Source organism: Dipodomys merriami, unplaced genomic scaffold (assembly GCF_024711535.1).
Source record: "Dipodomys merriami isolate MVZ:Mamm:240054 unplaced genomic scaffold, mDipMer1.0.p SCAF_48, whole genome shotgun sequence".
Lineage (NCBI taxonomy): Eukaryota > Metazoa > Chordata > Mammalia > Rodentia > Heteromyidae > Dipodomys > Dipodomys merriami.
In genome coordinates this window covers 5009125-5027375 of record NW_027206046.1, presented here as the reverse complement: position 1 = coordinate 5027375, position 18251 = coordinate 5009125, and the positions used below count along the sequence as shown (strand labels likewise).

Genomic DNA, 18251 nt, shown 5'->3' with positions numbered 1-18251 from the left:
AAGCAGAAAACCTCTTGTTTCCATTTCCTGGGGTTCATTTTGATAAACATTATTTTATATGATCAGAGGCACATAGGCATTACATGTTTGTGTTACCACCGGCCCCCTTTTTTCCTTTTTCCTTTTTTTCCTTTCTTTCTTTCTTTCTTTCTTTCTTTCTTTCTTTCTTTCTTTCTTTCTTTCTTTCTTTCTTTCTTTCTTTCTTTCTTTCTTTCTTTCTTTCTTTCTTTCCAGCAAAGACAGGTTTTTAATGGGCCATGTTTTAATTTTTCTATGAAGCTATCTTTTGAGAATTTTGCACTATTGTTTTGGAATTTAATTCTATGGACTTAATTCACACAGTTAATTCTCATTGTTCATGGGCTTCATGTATGAGAATTTGCCTAGTTAGCAAAGTTAATTTGTAACCCCACAACAGTCATCCTGGTGCATCTGCAGTAATTCGATGACATAAGCAGAGTTGATTGGCCAGTGCATATTTTTTCCAGCTGAGGTTCAGTAAGGAGATGCTCTACCACCTTATTTGAGCTCTGGTACAGAACATGCATCCTTACCATTTTATTAATTTACAATAACAGCCTCAATGCATCTGTGTTATGTGCTTTTCTCATGTTTTAACAATTACAAGTTTGGTACCTATGTGTTAAAGTTTAAAATATAGCTTGAAAGTCTGCCTCCTCACTGCTTCTCACTTCTTCCTTATGAAAACCAGGAGCTTGGTGCATGTCATTTCAAACCCTTCGAGAATATGCACATAAAAATAAATGCCCTTAGCTAGGAGTTGTGAGACATGCCTGTAATCCCAGCTATTAGGAAGGTAGAGGCTGTAGGATTAATAAATTTGAGGCCAGCCTAGACAAAACCTTGAGATAGAGAACCTAACTCAGAAACAGAACAGAAAAACAAAAGGGCTAGAGGCATAGCATAGCTCAAGTGGTAGAGTACCTGGCTAACATGAAGTCTTAGGTTCAATCCCTAGTACTGAAAAAATAAAATAAAATTACTGTGAGACTTTATATTATAGTATTATTTGCATTGTGCTTTATTACCACATACAACTTAAGCAGAAAAGTTCTTCCTGTGATTCATAGTTATTAAAGTACCCGTCAAACTAAGTTATGTATATGATGCTGTGTCTATAACCGTTGTTTCATTTTCATATAATGCAATTAGCTGGTAACAAATGCCTTTTAATCTTTATTTTCGCTCTGCCAGTAGCTATGACTTCAGCCATCACACAGAATTCAGTCTGTTTTCTTATTTTCCTTTGCTAGCCTTGATAGAGGATGCTAAGAATTCACTGTTCAGGCAGAGAGGCAAAAATTGAGGGCATGCCATGGGCTGAACCTTGTCTAGGTCAGTGAAAGTGGCTAATCTAAATTAGCACCACAGATGTCTGTGGAATGACTACAATATGAGGAACACTTCAACATCCAGTGGCCCCCTGATCCCTGTCCCTGTCACCATAGCCTGAGAGAAGAGGACAGCGGGGTATGGTTGGTGCTCACTTATGGGTTCCTGACAACACAGGGACTTGTTGGAGTATGCTGAAAATTCCTATGGGTGAGAGTTCCATGAGCCAGGGTACCAAAGTAAGTCCTCACACCCAGCTGTCCATACTAGATGCAGAATTCTGATTGCCCTGTAAACCCTACTTACAGTGAAAAGCTATCATTTTAGCTATAGCTTTAATGACTCTGAGATAGATTTTTTAAAAAAGGTTCTAGTTGTAAGAGATGGAAAATATAAGGAGAATTGTGGATCTTTGAGATTAGATGAAGAGGTTGTGATTAGGGTTACCTGTAAAAAAGGTAAAATGAAAGACAGGACTTTGTCAAGGCCAGGCAAGGTGCTTTTTTTCTTTTTTTTAAATAACAGACAAGAAGATGAGAGATAATGGTACTGATACTGATCAAGCAATATTTGATCAGTGGTTCCCCTGACCAGGTTATCTGTTTATTTTCACCTGGCAATGATACAGGCCCAGAAGTTGCTAAGGCCCCATCAGAGAGTAACAAAGTCTTGATAACATTGCACCCAAATCCCAAATTCAGCACTGCTTCTGGATTTAGAAGTTCTTGTCACAGTTGCGCATGGGAACTTACAGGTTTGGCAGAGAGATGGATCTAGGAAATCTTTTCCATTGCATTTGCTATGTAAAATAACCACCAAAAACTGTGTTTGAAGTTTGTAACTTCTCTCTGACTTCCTTTGCAGAGAGAAAATACTCTTCCTATATTTTTGGGATGGAGAGATCTCTTCCCCCTTGAGATTCTTAGTTTATTGCTAGGATGTGTTTTGTTTGCTTACTGAACTGGCACTTAGATCGTCATCCAAACCTAAAGGCACACACACCCTTTGAAATGCATGCTTTCTTTCACAAAAAAACAGTTTGTGGGAGGAGGTATTAAGGAGACAGTTGAAAGGAAAATAGTTCAGATTGTCTTCCACATTCTTGTCTTATTTTTATTCCTGAAAAAAATAAATCAAGTAAACATTTTGAACTCTTCTATTTTTTTTTTTAAATTTGGAAGTGTTAGTGAAAGGACTTGAAGTGTTCTTTACTTTCCTTGTGTTTAAGACAACGTTTTCATATATGTCATTATTAAAGATTTAAATGTTAGAGAAAACGAGAATAGAGAGTCAGACATAAATCAGCTCAATTGTGTCCCTTTGCAAAAAAAATTCCTTTGTAAATAAGCTCTGTTAAAGCTTGTCTAGAAGATTTTAACTGTTGCAACATTTGTGAAATTCTCTTTAGCTTTTGAGTTTGGTGAATGCAATGATATCTTACTCTTACTGTTTCCTAAAGTTTTACTTTTCTTTTAGGTGCTAAGGCTTTAACTCAGGACTTGGTACTTGCCTGGCACATGCTGTACCATTTGAGCTAGGCCCCTTTTGCTTGCTTGCTTGATTTATTTATTTATTTGTCGGTTGTGGGGCTTGAACTCTGGGACAGGGAGCTGCCCCTCAGCTCTTCAGCTCAAGGTGAGTGCTCTACCGCTTGAGCCACAGTGCCACTTCTAGTTTTCTTTTTTTTTTTTTTAAATTTAAAATTTTATTTTATTTTATTTGAGAACATACTGTACAGAGGGGTTACAATTACATGGGCAGGATAATGCATACATTTCTTACCAAGCATTGCAGCCTCCTCCTTTGTTTACCCTTCACCTCCCTTCCCAGCCACCCCCCTCCCCCCCACCCAATCATACCCCCCTCCCCCCCCACACCGACATTGTAAAGCTGGTTTTGACATGACATTTTGTACTTCTCATTGTTGCAACAGGTCCACCTGAATCCTTAAACGACTTGTTTGTCCCCATCTCCTCCACATGTTATACTGACATCAAATATAGTGAAAGCGGGGGTTACACTGTGGGGGAGGGACATACAAAGCAACAAAGAAATAATCTTATAAATGCGTTAGAAACACATGCATGAAAGAAACGAAAACATTAAAATACATATTTAAGGGTTCATTTTCCTAACATCACATTATCTGACCTTTTCCATTTGACTCATACCTATACTAGATATTGCAAATAAGGGAAACCATGGGACCTATGTTTCTTTGGGCCTGGCTTACTTCACTTAATATAATTTTTTCCAAACCTTTCCATTTCCTAACAAATGGGGAAATGTCATTCTTTCTGATGGAGGCATAGAATTCCATTGTGTATATATACCACATTTTCTTGATCCATTCATCTACTGAGGGGCATCTGGGTTGGTTCCATATCTTAGCTATGGTAAATAATGCTGCAATAAACATAGTTGTGCTGGTAGCTTTAGTGTGGTCTTGTTTGTAAACATTTGGGTAAATGCCCAAAAGTGGGATTGCTGGATCATAGGGGAGATCTATGTGAAGTCTTTTGAGGAACCTCCATACTGCTTTCCAAAGTGGTTGAACAAGTTTACATTCCCACCAACAATGAAGTAAGGTTCCTTTCTGTCCACATCCCCTCCAGCATCTGTTGTTGTTAGAGTTCTTGATTTTTGCTGTTCTAACTGGAGTGAGGTGATATTTCAATGTTGTTTTGATTTGCATTTCTTTTATGGCTAGGGATGTTGAACATTTCTTCATGTGTCTATTGGCCATCCTTCTTTCTTCTTCAGAGAAGCTTCTCTTTAAGTCTTTCGCCCACTTATTTATTGGGCAGTTGTTTCTTTGAGGATTTGTTGTTGGGTGGTTTAATTTTTTGAGTTTCAAGTATATTTTAGATATGAGACCCTTGTCCGTTGTATGGCTAGTAAAGATCTTCTCCCAATCGGTGGGCTTTCTATTGATCTTGCTAGCTATGTCATTTGCCCTGCAGAAGCTCTGCAACCTTATGCAATCCCATTTGTCCAACCTTTCTTTGATTTGTTGTGCTTCCGGGTCTCTATTCAGAAAATTTCGGCCTGAGCCAAGGAGACCTAGGGTTTCTCCTATTCCATCCTGTAATGTTTTCAGAGTGTCTGCTTTGACTTCAAGGTCTTTGATCCATTTGGAGTTGATTCTGGTGCAGGGTGATATATAAGGATCTAGCTTTAGTTTTCTACATGTAGTTAACCAATTTTGCCAGCACCATTTGCTGAAGAGGCTGTCTTTCTTCCATTCTATTGTTTTAGCTCCCTTATCGAAGATTAGATGGCTATAGGTCTGTAGGTTCATTTCTGGGTTTTCAATTCTATTCCATTGGTCCTGAGGTCTGTTCTTATGCCAATACCATGACAGAAATGGACCTTTTCCTAGCAAATATTGACATGCCAAAACTAAACCAAGATGAGTTAAACCAGCTTAACAGGCCCATATCAAGCATTGAAATAGAAACAGCAATAAGAGACCTCCCAGCTAAGAAAAGTCCAGGACCAGATGGTTTTACAGCGGAATTCTACAAGGCCTTCAAAGCAGAGCTCACACCAATACTCCTCCAACTCTTCAATGAAATTGAAAGAGAAAGCTCACTACCGAACACATTCTATGAAGCCATCATAACCCTCATCCCAAAACCAGGCAGGGACTCATCAAAGAAAGAGAACTATAGACCCATTTCTTTGATGAACATTGATGCAAAACTTCTCAACAAAATTTTGGCCAATCGACTTCTATTCATCCAAAAAATCATACACCATGATCAAACAGGATTCATTTCAGGGATGCAAAGCTGGTTCAATATACGCAAATAAATTAATATTATTCATCACATCAACAGGAGCAAGAATAAGAACCACATGGTTATCTCAATAGATGCAGAAAAAGCATTCGACAAGATCCAACACCCCTTTATGATGAAGGTTTTGGAAAAATTAGGAATCCATGGAACATTCCTCAATACAATAAAGGCTGTATATGACAAACCTACAGCCAGCATTATACTCAATGGTGAAAAATTAAAGCCATTTCCTCTTAACTCAGGAACAAGACAAGGATGCCCACTCTCTCCACTTCTCTTCAATCTAGTATTAGAATGCCTAGCTACAGCAATAAGACAAGATGCAGACATAAAGGGGATCCAAATAGGGAAAGAAGAAATAAAACTCTCCCTCTTTGCAGATGACATGATCTTGTATTTAAAGAATCCCATAGACTCCACTCCCAAATTACTCAAGCTGTTTCAAAACTTTGGCAAAGTAGCAGGTTATAAAATTAACCCCCAAAAATCAATGGCTTTTCTGTATCCAACAATGAGAAAAGTGTGGCTGAAATTAGGAAAGCAACTCCATTTGTAATAGCCCCACAAAAAATAAAATACCTAGGAATTAACTTAACTAAAGAAGTGAAGGACCTCTATGATGAAAACTTTAAAATCTTGAAAAAGGATATCAACACAGAACTTAAAAAATGGCAAAACCTCCCATGCTCCTGGATTGGCAAGATTAACATCGTGAAAATGGCAATACTTCCCAAGGCTATCTACAAATTCAACGCGATACCTATCAAAATTCCACCCTCATTCTTCAAGGAAATAGAAGAGGCAATCCAAAAATTCATATGGAACAATAAAAGACCCCAAATAGCAAAAACGCTCCTCAATGGAAAGAACACTGCTGGAGGAATATCAATACCAAATTTCAAACTCTACTATAAAGCCATAGTAATCAAAACAGCTTGGTATTGGCCACTTCTAATTTTCTAATTGTTTATTGGAGATAAGAGTCTCACGGACTTTCCTGCTCAGGCTTGAACTGTGATCCTCCAAGCTCAGCATCCTGAGTAGCTAGGATTACAGGCATGAGCCACCACAGCGCCCTGCTTTTGATTTATTTTTTGAATAAGTTTGTGCGAAGCCATCTTCCTATTTATAGTTCCCATATACCTCAGATCACAGGCACATGCCACCATACCCAGCTTATTGGTTGAGATTGGCTCTTGAAGAGTTTTTTTTTAAGGTGAGGTGGGGATGGGGTGGGGAGGTGAGGCTGTGAGACTTGAACACAGGGCCTGGGCTCTGTCCCTGAGCTCTTTTGCTCAAGGCTAGTATTCTACCACATTGAGCCACAGCTCTACTTCTGGTTTTTAATTGGCGATAAGAGTCTCACAGGGACTTTCTGCCCTGTCTGGCTTCAAACAAACCACCATCCTCAGATCTCAGCTAGAATTACAGGCATGAGCCTCCAAGCGCCTGGCTTGAAAACTTTTTTTTTTTTTTTTCCTGAGCTGGCCTCCTAATTTCTGCATGTTGAGTGGCTAAGAAACCAGGTATGTGCCATTACACTCAGCCAAAAGAAAAATTAACAAGAGAGAAACAATCATTTAAAAATCCAGGACAATTAGCATGTATGTTTTTATAGATACATGGGAGGCACCTAGGGAATGAGTAGCTAGCCTTCAAAGAGGTGATGTTGATTTCCAGCTTCTGACGAACAGTACAGAGAAATGATAAGACAAAAAGAAAAGACCTGGAGCCTCTGTGGGTGATGGCTTGGGGAAGGTCGGCAAGAGGCAGATAAAGGTAGTCTAGCAAGCCTATTAATGGGGATTCCTCTGGCGCCATCTCCAAGTCCATACGTCTTCTTCTTGGTTAACCTTTGTTCTTCCAGGTTGAGGCAACAGGATGCCTTTTAACTTTATTAATCCATGTCCTGCTTTTAGAAGAAAGGACTGTGGAATGGGAGGGGAGAGGGGAAGTACTCTCCTGCATCTGCTGCTTCTTGATAGTTTTCGGTTCCACCATCCTTCTTATTTTGATGCTGGCATAGTTTTGTAACTTCTGCACAAGCCTGCCCTTTTTCCCTTTGCCAAGAAGGAAGGAGGGGAAGTGTGGAGGGAGAAATTCTCTGACCATTAGATGAGATCCCATTTAAACCAATAACCTGGGCATGGTGGCCTGGGCCTGCCATCCCAGATATGGGATAGGAAGATGGCTGGTCACAAACTTATTCAAAACAAAAACAAAGCAAAAAGGGTCTGGCTCAACTGGTAGAGTATGTGCCCAGGAAATTACAGGGCCTTGAGTTCAAACTTTAGTACCAAACAAACTCAAGACAGATAGCCTTCTCTGAAGATCGCTGTTTTCAGTGGAGACAGGCAGGAGAGGTTGCCAGGGGAGCCACTCCCAAGTCTGCGTGGGCTACAGTCCATAACTCAGGCCAGCGGATGAAGGCTGAGCCCAGGGGAATTGTGGGAGGAAGCCTCATGTCACAGTGAGATGATCAACTTTGTCCTCAAAGTTTAGCTACACCCTACTTCTTAGCTGTAGTCAAGTGTGAGACCTGTCCCTTCTAAGGAGCTCTCTGGAGATTCCCTGTCTTCAGCTATTTGGCCACAGTAAGTGTATTCCATCACTGGCACTGTCTTGGGCTCTGCTATCATATTTTGCAGTGATACCCAGTGAGTGGTTTTATCTTCCATGCTGGCTGTGAGACACTCAGCACTGAGGTCCCAAGTGCTTGACACACGCACATTGACACCTCTTTTTGGCCAGGGACTTTGGGAGCCAAGTCCCCAAAATCCATTCATACAAGTTGAGAAGATCACAAGGTCTGGACTGAGACAGCCATGATGCACCCTTGCTTGGGCTCCCAACTCCTGGGTCCTGTTTTGGAGAGTGCTTTCTCTTGCTACACAGATAAATTCACAAGGTTATGTATGGTTTCCTACTTGTTTGCTTATAGCTCTGTGTGGCTGCCCTGTCTTTGTGGCTTTGTTTTTACTGGTTGTGGGGCTTGAACTCAGATCCTGGCTGCTGTCCTTGAGCTCCTTTTGCTCAACATTAGTGCTTTACCCTTTTGAGCCACAGTGCTACTTCCAGCTTTTTCTGTGATGAATTGGAAACAAGAGTCTCCTGGACTTTCCTGCCCAGGGCTGGCTTTAAACTGCAATCCTCAGATCTCAGACTCCTGAGTAGCTAGGATTATAGGCATAAGCCAACAGTGCCTAATTCTTTGAGACTTCTTACACTTGCATTCATCCAGCTAGAATTCTGCCAACTAGGGTGGCTCAGTGACTGGAGAAAATTTACACAAATGAATAGCCTCATTGGGATGTGAGAGACTAGTCATACTACATTTAGGCTGCTGGCCTGGAAACAGATGAACAGTCTTTCTATCAGGGCTCTCCCCCTGCCCAGAGTGCTTTGATGAGAGTGGAGATGTAGGGTGAGTTCCTAGGTTAACACCAGGCAGCCTCTGTGTGGGGAAGACTGCAGAACATATATCTCTTACATTGTTCAAGCCTTTGTCAGAGACAGTGATTGGTCTCTTGTCTCCATACTAACATTCATTGGAAGTGAAATTACCCCACACCCATTGTCTCAGGGCTTGGAAGAATTGTCAAGCCTTCTGTCTGGATTGGTCTCTCTGGAAGACATCTACACCTCTCCAAAAGTTTCTCTTTTGAAGTGAGGTAGTATGGCAACCCTGCCCTACTACTTCTGCCGGGAGGCAGGGAAGAGGGCAGCTCTCTGCCAGCATCCTCATTTGTATGGGTGGAGAGGTGGGACCCAGGCCCTTCTCAGCTCCTGTGGGTAGAGAGAACAACACTTCAGCTAGTGGTAAGAGGGTCTGTAGACAATCCCAGGAGTGATCCTGGCTTGCCTGGTTCTTGAGGAAAAATGACTTGCCATGCCACGGGGACAATAAGTCCCTGCTTCTCACTCTCTTCCTCTGCAGACTCGGAAAGGAGGAAGAATAAAGATCAGCTTTCTAAAATGAGCGAGTAGAAGAAGGATTGGCCTCATTCATTTGAGGAAGTCGGGGTTGTGGCTGGCTAGCTGGTGGCTGGTAGGATGGACGTGGCAGCTTCATCAGACTCATGTGTTATTTCTGAGCGGCAGGAGTAATAGGACTTACACCTAATCAAGGAAGGGCATTCCAAACAAAAGCTCGGGTGAGGTTTCCTGGGCAGGAGTGTGATATTGTAATAAATGGGAAGCGGGGCCCTGCAGTCCAATCTCTGGTCTGATTACACAAATTATAGCAGGGGCCCTGTTTTCTAAGGAATGTAACACACCCCACCACTCGGCCCCTCCTTATTGGGGTGTGTCCCCAGCTTCCTCCAGCCTTCTCCTTAACCACCAGGGCGTCCAGAGAAGCTGAAGGCCTTATTCGGGAAAATTAGGATGCCTTCTTCAGGGGGCTCTGCCTTGAGACCATTTGGCGGGTGAGTTTTCCTGATACTGAAGTCCATTAGGGACTCCCAGGGCTAACGTCTCCACTCTCCCCCTGTCCTACTGAGCAGAAAGCGGTTGCAGGCGCCTAACAAGCCAAAAACTGTTGCAAGCATTTCCAAGCATTGATGAGCCAGGCACTTTATATGGGACAGAACATACTGTAGAGGAGAGGTCGAAAGGAAAACAATTCTCTGTGCTTCTGCTGGCCTGCATCACATGGGCTTTCGGCCTTTCAAATTTCCCACCTGTCTCTTCTTTCTTCTTCCTTATTCCCTGGGATCTGCCTTCCCAGCCATCCTCTTCTGTCATACTTCCCTGACTCATGACTACCTCCTGCAGTATCCTGCCCCTCCCTTCCCCTTTTCTCTCCTTTCTCTGGTTGTCGAGATTAAACACTCCCTAAAAAAAAAAAAAGTCCTCAGGGGCCCTCCCCTGTAACCCCAGGCTTTCAAGCCCCGAAGTACCACCCATGCAGTGATATTTGGCCACCCAGGGCTGAGTGATGGCTTTACTTCACCTGGCTTTTTAATTTACAAACTCCTTGAGGCCACCATCTGCCTTTCTCTTAAATAAATTTTGTGTTCTGCTTTTATTTACTACAACCAAGTTATGTCCCATATCAATATATTTCTATCATAGTCCTATTTATTCAGAATTTTAACTCTGTCTGTGTGTGTGTGCGCGCGCGCACACACACAAACTAGGACTTGAACTCAGGGCCTGGACCCTGCCCCTGGGCTCTTTTGCTCAAGGCTTGTACTCTGCCACTTAAATCATAGCCCCACTCCAACCTTTTTGTGGTTAAGAGTTTCATAGACTTTTCTTGGCTGGGCTGGCTTTGAACCTTGATCCTCAGATCTCACCCTCCTGAATGGCTATGATTATAGGTGTGAGCCACATGCACCTAGCTTTTTCTTTTATGCCATTTTGGGCTTTTTTTCTACCCATACATCCCTCTGCCTAATCCCTTTTGAGCTTCAAAATCAGAGGACCCCAGTGCCGAGACCAAAGAATCAAGACAGTCCCTGACTCATGGCATCTATGACCCTTACTTTCCTCTAATTAAATAAAGCTACACAGGTGGCAGATGCTGGTGTCCTACCTATATGCATTCTGTTGCTTCCTGGTACTTCCCCCTTGAGCTTTCCTGATTGGCTCCCATTCTCTTAGAACCAGCCCCTTTCAGACTAATTTGTGCATGTGCTATGCCATTGTTTCTCCCCTGTGTTAGGCGGGGTAACTACCATTCCCCAGAGTCGGCTTCATTTTACCTCCTCTAGCAAGGCTTCTATGATTCCTTCAATCTTTCCCTCTTCTCCCCATAGTGTACATCACATTTTATTTTAGTCATTTTGTTAAAAGCACTTTTTCCACTGGAAAGAAAATGGGTACTGTTCGCAGTCAGAGGCTTGGCCTTAATCTTTTCTGTGGTCCCAGAATTTAGCCAAATACTTGGGTATACAGACACTGCTCATTGATCAATTAAGTTAGTCCATATGGGGCATTTTTTTAAAAAGAAATGTTTGTTATCTTCATGGATTTTGTGGTGTGTGTGTGTGTGTGTATGTGTGTGTGTGTGTGTGTGTGTGTGTGTGTGTGTATGTGTGTGTGCTCACACGTGCATGCGCATGTGTGCTCCTGCCAGAACTGGGGCTTGGGCTTGAACTCGGGGCCTTGTGCTCTTACTTCACAGCAGGCTAGCACTTTACCACTTAAGCCATACCTCCACTTCTAAGTTTTTTGCTGTTTAATTGGAAATAAGAGTCTCTTGGACTCTGGCTAATCTCTTGGATAAGGAAGGAATAAAATCCTGGCCTACGTGAGGCTGACTAGAATCCTGGCAGGGGGCTGAAGGCCATTGCTCCCTGGGCATTATTCTCACTTTTCCACATACTGGGGAAGCTGCCTGTTTCCTTTTTCTCAGGAGGCTGCCACCAAGATGCAATCAACCTAGAAATTTTCCTCCTTCATCCTCTCCCTCCACCTCTCTCCCTCCCTTCTTCCCCAAATACCTGAATTTTTATGTCCCTTGCTCAGAAGCCATGTTAATCTTCTCTGTATGGCCCAATTTTAGCCTATGAGAGGCCATCCAGGCACCGGCGATCTCTTTTTACATGTAACATTAAGCAATCATTTTGAGGTCTATATATAAGAGGTAGCAATTTACAGAGAAGGCAGGAAGGATGAAATCAAAACTCAGAATGAGCGGTTTACCTCTTAAAATTGTCGCAAGCACAGTGTGTGGCCCGTGGCAGTGCTCAGGAAATAGTGGTGGTGAAGGTTGATGACAGCCACTTATAGGGGATGCATGGAGTGTGGAGATTGCCTTTCTCAATGACCATTTGGGGAGGACTTGTTTCCGTGTGTGGCGCTCAGCTCTAGGACAGATGGAAGCTCTGTTTCTTGTAACCATGCTCTAGAGCTTGTTCTGTGGAAAAACCGCTGAGGCCTGGATTTTCAGGGCTACAGACGTGTCCATCAGCCTGCCCTCCTAAGCTCTTCAGGGCTAGAAGGGTAGTAGAGGTAAAGATCTGGTGGTAACTTGGCTGCATCCTGGTCTGGCCAATGCGACCCACTACTAGGCTCCAATGTGAGACCCTGTCTTAGCCTCCTATAGCTGCTTAAGGAGTTTACCACAAACTGGCTGGCTTACAACAGCAGGAATTTATTGCCTCACAGTTTGGAGACATTACAGTTTAGAGACATCAGGTAAGGGCCACACACTCTCCCTAGGCTCTAGGGGAAAAGACTCTTCCCCTCTGCCAGCTTCAGGTAGCTTCCCATGTCTCTTGTTTCAGGCAAACTCAGTCTTTACTTATGTCTCTTATAGAAGGACATTCCTCATTGGGTTTAATGTGTACTTGTAAGATCCAGGATGATCTCATCTCAATATCCTTCATTATACCTGCAAAACTCTTTTTCCAAATAAGGTCACACCTGCAGTTCCAGGAATGATGATGTGGACTTGCTTATGTTTTTGCAGCCCATCATTTAATCTCTGCAGGCCAGAGATTAGGTGTGTGGCTCTTGTGGGAGGACCAGACATCCCCCGTCATTATGCTGAGTATCCCAAAGTCATGGGTGAATGGGGCAGGTTGTCTGGCCTGACCTTATTTCCTGAAGTTAAGAACCTCACTTCCTTTTTAGGAGTAGCTGGGAAATATCCATAGATGGCAAGTGTTAGGTCCAATATGGGGTGCCCAGGACTGCCAGGGCCTGGGCAGGTACGTTGAAGACCAACTTCCTTGAAGGCATGATGTTTGAATTAACATGTGCGGGAGATGCAGTCTTCAGTGAAAAAAATCTTTGCTTCTTTTGGTTAGAAAATGAATTTGGTGGTAGGAACTTGGCTGTGATTGTCTTTGTGGTAAAGGGGAATGGTAAAGAAAAAACAGAAGCTTGTTGGTACTTGAGAAGTTTTATGATCAAATAGGAAAGGCCCAGCTGAATTTCAGTTGCCATTTTGTTTATTTATTTATTTTGTGCCAGTCCTGGGGCTTGAACTCATGGCCTGGATGCCGTTTCTGAGCTTTTGTGTACAAGGTTAGTGCTCTACCCTTTGAACCATAGCTCTACTTCTGTTTTTGTTGCTGCTGTTGTTTTGAAGGTGGTTAATTGACGATAAAAGTCTCATGGACTTTCCTGCCCAGGCTAGCTTCAAACCTTGATCCTCATATCTCAGCCTCCTGAGTAGCAAGGATTACAGGTGTGAACCTCTAGTGCCCCCTGGCTAGTTACCAGTTATTTATAAAAACTCCACAAATGTGACTGTAAATACTAGGAAGCTCATTTCATTCATTGTGGAGGTCAGTTGTATATCATAATTCAGGCTAACAATCGAACTAAGCCTATTCTACCTTGAACCAAAAATCATAATGTGAATTTTCCCCTTTTTGCCTTTTTTCACAGTTAAATTCTTCGGTGATAAGCGATCCTTCTCTTCCTTTTTCTACCTTCTCTTTCATTTGTCTTTTTACACCAGCACTCTCACTTTCCTTTTCCCAAGATCCTTCAGTGTTATTGAAAATGTTAACAGGATTGCCCTTTTGATCTGAATGTGGTTTCAAAGTGACTCCATCCAAAAGCTTGGGTGGTTTTAGAGACTGGCCTTCAGCGTCCCGTTTCCCCTTCCTTGCCCATGGGAGAGGTGCCAGGCTGTTCCATGATTCTTTTCCAAGTGTGTCAAACAGCAGTGGGTTTCTACTTAACTAAGAGCAGAATAATCTTGGGTAAACATGGCCATTAGAAACAAGCAAATATTTGTCTTGGCAGCATTGTCTCTCAATAGTTCTGGCCCCTCTTGTGTTACTGGATAAAGTGGGGCGTGGCAATGAATTCTGCATTGGTTAAAAAAATTGTAGAAGTAGATGATATGGGACATTAAAAAGTCAATGGCCCTCTTTCTTTCCCCATTGCTTCTGTCCCTACCTCTCTTTCTCTTGTTACCCCAGTCCCCAAGTCTGAATATATTTTTTTCTTTTATTTCAGTTGCTTTAAGCTAGGGCTTCTCAATTTTACCTTACTGGCATTTTAGATTAGACACTTCTTAGTTATGTGGGACTATGCTGTGCATTTGAGGGTGTTTAATGGTACCCTTGACCGATACCCATCAAATGGCTCCCCATTTATAGCTCCAGATAAGACCAGATTTCTCTTGTCCCTATTGAGGACTGCTTAAGCCAGTGTTCCTAAAAGGAGTCAGTATAGTTCTGATGCATGCAAGATCTTTTGAGTTTTTGTTTGTTTGGATTTTATTTTGTTTATTTGCTTATTTTTTGTGTGTCAGTGCTGGGGCTTGAACTCAGGGACTGAGTGCTATCCCTGTGCTTCTTTGCGTAGTAGTGCTTTACTCCCTATCCACTGTTCTACTTCTGGGTTTTTGGTGGTTAAATGGAGATAAGACTCACAAGGACTTTCCTGCCCAGGCTGACTTCAAACCACAATCTTCAGATCCCAGCCTCCTGAGTAACTAGATTACAGGCATGAGCCTCACAGACCCACTTAGATCTTATTTTATTTTTTTAATGACAATTACTGGGACTTGAACTCAAGGATATGTGCTTGCTAGGGAAGCACCCTACCACTTGAGCTATACCCAGGCCTTTGGCTTTTAGTTTACTTTTCAGATAAACTCTTTTGCTTTTGCTTGGGGCTAGCCTTGGATCATGATCTTCCTAACCTCTGCCTCCCAAGTAGATGACAGGCATCTACCACCATGCCTGGCCCTCCCAAATTCTTATGGTAGGAGTGTATTTGGGGTGTGTTTGGGTTTTGACTCTTTTTAAGAGCCACATTCTATCCCAGCTCTGGTCAACAGGGCCATGATATGGCTCTCACAGAGATGAGGGCTGGTAATGATGATCAAGTTGACATTGGCTGTTAACTTTCAGAGCAGGCAAGAGCTACTTTTCTCCCCAGTCTTATTGCCATTCCCATTCCTCTGGAGGTTTTAAAGCAAAATGTCAATCACACTGAGGTTGCTCAGAAGAAGGACTTGACACTTGGTACCTTCTAGTTGCTACTTTCCTCAGCCAGGCAGCAAAGCGTGAAGGGGTCTATTGCCCATCACAGCAGGGAATCAGTCAGACTTCCTTTGTGTCATCTGAGGGGAAGGTTCTGAACATTGATGTCAAGGTCACATGCTGTTTTCACAGACAAGGTTCCTGGACCTTCTCAAGTGTGACCACCAGCCAGTCTTGCTTCTTCTGAAACTTGAAGAAAAGACTTGGTCCCTATGGAACTGTCAATCCACCCCGAACACCTTAAGCATTGTAATCATTTCTCAAAACACATCAGATTTTGAGTTTAGAGTTGTTGCAATATATGTATTTCTAAAATAATTTAAGATTCAATAGCCACGTGTTGCCTCTTTGCTTGCTTATGGTTAGCTTTATCTTGAGAGTTTCAAATAGAACAGGACACCCCCTTATGTGACACATTGTCATATCTGAATATTCTTCAGTGGAAAGTACCTAGTGCATTTGGGTAGTTGCTTTCTCCTGTCTCTTAACAGCTGAAGGGCAGGTTGGATACTGGAAATCATCTGTCCTTGTTCCTTGTACCTCACATGCCGATTCGTGATTTGGAGCCCAGCACAGGTACCCAGCAAGAATGTTCTAGAGATTAGCTTTTTTCCCCTCTCATTCTCTGTGATATCCTTCCTTTCAGCTTCTCTGACTGGACACTGGATCACACTCTTTCCTCAAGGGGGATGCTCAACTGGCAGGTACCCTGGGTTGCTTAGCAACTCCTCCCCATATGTGCTGGTTTACTTAGTGGGCTGCTCTTGGCCACACCCACCCATGAAGCATTTTTGCTCACTCTGCTGGACTTTTTCTATGCCAGCAGCCTTGTAGATGAAAATGTAGTACTCAGCGTTGTAAATGTTCAGCAGTAACCAAACCCATGCCAGAAGGCCACTTTTTCATACTTCCCCTGTGAGTGACATTCAGTTCACAGTCCCTACTTTCCTCAGCCTTGGCAGGGGCTGGAGGAGGGGGTCTATGAAAACGTATCTCACTGACTGATGCACTTCTCAATCCCATGCTTCCCAGCACCATCTCCTGCTACCTCCCTCCCTATCTTGTTCTAGAGCTTCACCCGAACTTGGGCCTCATAGGAAGCTGATCCCCTGTTAGTGAGCTTCACTCCCACCTCCATTCCCTGCCCAGACTCATACTCAGACTTGGCAACATCAGTGCCCCTGCAGGTGAGCACACTGACAACACAGCCCCTAAATTGACCTCTGGCTCTACATCGATCAGTTCTTATAACTAGACCCGAGCCAGGCTTGGTCTCCCCTCTGGGAAAAATAAAATTGTGCTCCTCTTAATATTTCCTGTCCATCTTGATTGCATCCTCCCTAACTCCCTCACTTCTCCTTGTTTCCCACTCTGTCATAGACACTCCCCCCTCCCCCTTTCTCTTTCTTCTCTACTCAGTACCTTCTGAGGGCAATGAATTCACAAGACTCCATATCATCTAGTGGCTGGACACACTATTGCATGTAGGTTATTCCAGCTATGTGGGAGGCTGAGATTGGGAGGATCATGATCTAAGCCAGCCTGTAGAGGGAAATTCCTTCCATGAGGGATGCGTATCTCAACAGAAAAGGCTGAGCCATGGTGGTGATGGCATGCATCTTTGATCCTGTCTATACTGGGAAGCATAAGTAAAAGGATTATAGTCCAGGCAGGCCTCCCCAAAAAGCAAGACACTATCTTAAAAAACAAAACAAAACAGGGCAGCTGGCATTGGTGGCTCACGCATATAATCCTAGCTACTCAGGAGGCTGAGTTCAAAGCCAGCCCAGGCAGGAAAGTCTATGAGACTTTTATCCCCAATTAAGCACTAGAAAACCAGAAGTGGTGCTGTGGCTCAAGCGGTAGAGTGTTCGCCTTGAGCTGAAGAGCTCAGGGACAGCACCCAGAGTTCAAGCCCCACGACCGATAAAAAAAGAAGTCCTTTCCCATCCTAATATTATTAAATACTCAGGTAAGTATTCTACTTGTGATCATTTGATTCTATTTTTGTGTTTATTTTTACCTAGCAGAGAGAGGAAGGTGTAGATTGGCCTTCACTAAATGAACTTCCCCATTAACTACTGGTTCATTCTCCTTCTGATGTGATTACATGAACCTGTTTCCTGAAAATGAATTGATTAGGTATGTTCTCCTACAGTCTCTAATCATTAACTGTGGCCAGACTCTTAGGTAGATTCCTACTATTGAGTATGGTGCTTCAGTGTCATGCTGGATTGCTATGAGTAAATTATCCAATGGTGAGTTCCCAGAAGAGGGAACTCCTCAGAACAGGGGAGACTGGGGAACAGCTACAGTAAAAAGAAATCTTCCTCACATACATGCTCTAGGACCAAATAGGAGAAAAGTGAATTAGTCAAGAGCAACTTATGTAAGATGTGTGTGTGTGTGTGTGTGTGTGTGTGTGTGTGTGTGTGTGTGTGTGTGTGTGTGTGTTTAATGAAAGTTTTTAGACATGGAAAAGAACAGCAGGAAGAAGCACATATGTTTGGGTGTTTTGTTTAAAATTAAAGCCTTCCTACCATAAGGAAGGAGCAGGGAGAAAGTGTTCTGCCTCTTTGCCAATAGTAACATAATTTTGGTCTTCTAAAGAAGTGCCCTGGGACGTCATGTCTCTGTCTGTACAGTACACTCCCAGCCTGTGTGTTTTGGTTGAGAGTCATTGTTCCTTGAGTTATTTCCGTTCCTACTTAGTGTAGGGGAAATGACTGAATATATAGGTTGAGATTTGTTTTCTGTTCAAAACCTCACATCTGTAGTATTCCTGGATCCTAATGACTTTTATTGTTTTAGGTATTGCTGTTGGAGTCTTCTTGCATGCTTTTGGATCTCTTCAGGGAAACTGACACTCCATAAACTGACGATTCAGGTGAGTCTTGAAAATAATAATAATTATTAGTATTGAAAATAATAATAATAATTAAAAGCCTTGTCAACTGACCACCCCCTTGCATGGGGGTAGTTTTTTGGTTGGGTTGGGTGAGGGAAAGAGCCTATGAGAGTAATGATAGTTTTCACCAAGGAGACCTTATTGCATTAATTCTCATTCACTCACATCAGTTTGTTTCAGTCCAGTAGCCTTTGGACTGAAATGAGTAGTTCCTGGAGTCTCTGGGGC

The 18251-nt window shown here is 42.8% G+C and overlaps 1 protein-coding gene across 3 annotated transcripts in view; it reads left to right on the top strand.

Moving 5' to 3' along the window:
- The window catches only part of Tln2 (talin 2), a 340789-nt gene that overhangs the window by 123932 nt on the left and 198606 nt on the right, over nucleotides 1-18251 (top strand). For all 3 annotated transcript variants that reach the window (XM_069995254.1, XM_069995253.1, XM_069995252.1), the window contains exon 3: nucleotides 17927-18002. The gene's annotated coding sequence lies outside the window, so the exon portion shown is untranslated. The remainder of the gene's footprint in view (nucleotides 1-17926; nucleotides 18003-18251) is intronic.